At 40.8% G+C, this 2739-nt stretch overlaps 1 non-coding gene across 1 annotated transcript; it reads right to left on the bottom strand.

Annotated features, from left to right (window-relative positions):
* Positions 1 to 434: 434 nt before the first annotated feature.
* On the bottom strand, positions 435 to 541 carry LOC112760003 (small nucleolar RNA R71). The gene has a single exon (XR_003180462.1). It is a non-coding gene; the product is annotated as a small nucleolar RNA R71 (small nucleolar RNA).
* Positions 542 to 2739: the final 2198 nt, after the last annotated feature.

The raw sequence follows: 2739 nt of genomic DNA, 5'->3' as shown, positions 1-2739 counted from the left end.
CCTATCATGAAGGAGAGGTGAACAATCATTCCAGAGGAGGTGTAGCCAACTCTGTTAGACAAGAGAGGAGAGTTCTAGGTTCCTACATCAATCCAAACCCAGGAAACTGTGGTAGCAGCATTCAAAAGCCAACCATCCATGCCAATAATTTCAAATTGAAGCCACAGCTCATCACACTAGTTCAAAATAATTGTTCTTTTGGAGGAAGCGCCCAAGAAGACCATAATCAGCATCTCACTACATTCCTAAGGATCTGTGACACAGTGAAATCAAAGGGAGTTCATCGTGATGCCTATAGGCTGCTTTTAGTCCCCTTCTCTCTAAGGAATAAAGCATCCAAGTGGCTATAATCATTTCCAAATGAGAGCCTCACAACTTAGGAAGATGTAGTTAACAAGTTCTTGGCAAGGTTCTATCCTCCACAAAGAGTCAATAGGCTAAGAGCAGAGGTTCAAACATTCATACTGCAGCATGGAGAAATACTTTATGAGGCATGGGAGAGATTCAAGGATTTGACAAGGAAGTGCCCTCCTGATATGTTCAATGAATGGGTGCAATTGCATATCTTTTATGAAAGACTTTCTTATGAATCAAAGAAGGCTGTAGACCACTCATCTGGAGGGTCCCTGAACAAGAAGAAGACCATTGAAGAATCCATTGATGTCATCAAAACAGTGGCTGACAATGAATATTTTTATGCCTCTGAAAGAAGCAACAATAGAGGAGTCATGGAGCTGAACAACATGGATGCAATTTTTGCTCAGAACAAGATGATTGCCAAGTAATTGGCAGATCTCACAAAGAAGATGGAAGCAAGCTAAGTAACAACCATCTACACTCAACCATCACCTCAAGGAGAGTTGGACACAGAGGAAGGAGTTAACTGGGAAGAAGTCAACTACATTGGAAATTCTGCAAGACAAGAGCATGACCCTTACTCCAAGACTTAAAACCTTGGTTGGAAGAACCACCCAAACTTTGGGTGGGAAAACCAACAAAACAAAAACCAAAACCACAGACCTCACAATCCAAACCATTATAACAACTTCACTCACTAATACTCCAACCAAAGACCATATCAAACCACACAAAACACTTATTCACAGCCACCCTATCAAAACCAAAATAATCAGCCTCAACACCCCACTTTCAACCCACCATCTGATGACAGATTCTCAAAGATCGAAGCTATGCTTGAAAACCTCTGCAGGGAGTCTCAAGACATGAAAAAATTCAAGGAAGAAGTGAGATCCAATCTGCAAAATTAAGATGCTACCATTCAAAACTTGAAGTACAAATTGGATACTTGTCCAAGCAAGCCCCTGGCCATAGTTCCTGTAATGCTACCAAGACAAATTCAAAAGAGGAATGTAAAGCTATTACTCTCGGAAGTGGAAAAAAATTGAAGGAAACCTCAAAGGAAACTCAAGAGGAGGAAGCAGAGGAAAGTTCAAGTAACAGGGAAAAAGCACAAACACATGTTCCCAATCCATCTGAAGAAAAAGAAATCCTAAAGCCATATGTTCCTAAAGCTCCTTACCCTCAGCACCTCATGAAGAAGGCAAAGGACAGTCAATTCTCCAGATTCTTGGAGATTTTCAAGAAACTTCATATCAACATTTCATTTGCTGAAGCACTAGAGCAGATGCCACTCTATGCTAAGTTTCTGAAGGAATTAATGACCAAGAAGAGAAGCTGGAGGAATGATGAAACTGTGGTATTAACTGAGGAATGTAGTGCTATTATCCAACACAAGCTACCTCAAAAATTGAAGGATCCAAGGAGCTTCCAAATTCCCTGCATCATAGGAGAAATCACAGTGGAGAAAGCTTTATGTGATTTGAGAGCTAGCATAAATTTGATGTCCTTAACAATGATGAAAAAAATGAAGATTAAGGAAGCAAAACCAACAAGAATGGCCCTTTAATTGGCAGACAGATCATTCAAATTCCCTCATGGAATAGTAGAAGATTTGTTGGTGAAGGTGGGAGACTTTATCTTTCCTGCTGACTTCGTGGTGCTGGATATGGAGGAAGAAGCCAAAGCTTCAATAATCTTGGGAAGGCCATTTTTAGCCACTGCTGGAGCCATCATTGATATCCAAAAGGGTAAACTTACCCTTAGGCTACATGATGAGAAATTGGTGTTCAATGTATTCAAGGCCATGAGCTACCCACAGGAATCACTAGGAGAGTGTATGAGGTTGGATGCAGTAGAAATTGTGGTGCAAGAAACCTTTGAAGAAGCACTTAAAGAAGTGACAGAGGATGATTCCATGTTAAATGTTGAGGTTGCTGATGTCAAATTAGCTGAAGTGCCTATTCCAAGCACATCAGAGGAGAGGAAGAAGGAGAAAGAAGCACCCAAACTAGAGCTAAAAGCATTGCCTCCTACTCTCAAGTATGCATACTTAGGAAATGACAAAAGTTACCCAATAATCATCAACTCTGCTCTTAGTCAAGAATAGGAAAAAGAGTTAATCAAAGTGCTACAAAAGCACCAGGATGCTATTGGATGGACCCTAGCTGATCTAAAAGGGCTAAGCTCTTCTATATGCATGCATAAGATATTGCTGGAAGATGATGCTCAACCCTCTATTCAAGCCCAAAGAAGATTGAATCCAGTCATGAAAGAAGTAGTCCAAAAGGAAGTTATGAAGCTATGGCAGGCAGGAGTAATCTATCCAATTTTAGACAGCCCATGGGTGAGCCCTGTCCATGTGGTCCCAAAGAAAGGAGG

The sequence above is a fragment of the Arachis hypogaea genome, chromosome 16, assembly GCF_003086295.3.
Source record: "Arachis hypogaea cultivar Tifrunner chromosome 16, arahy.Tifrunner.gnm2.J5K5, whole genome shotgun sequence".
Taxonomy (NCBI): Eukaryota; Viridiplantae; Streptophyta; class Magnoliopsida; order Fabales; family Fabaceae; genus Arachis; species Arachis hypogaea.
Note: the sequence above shows the minus strand (reverse complement) of the source record. Positions and strands in the feature narration are given on the sequence as shown.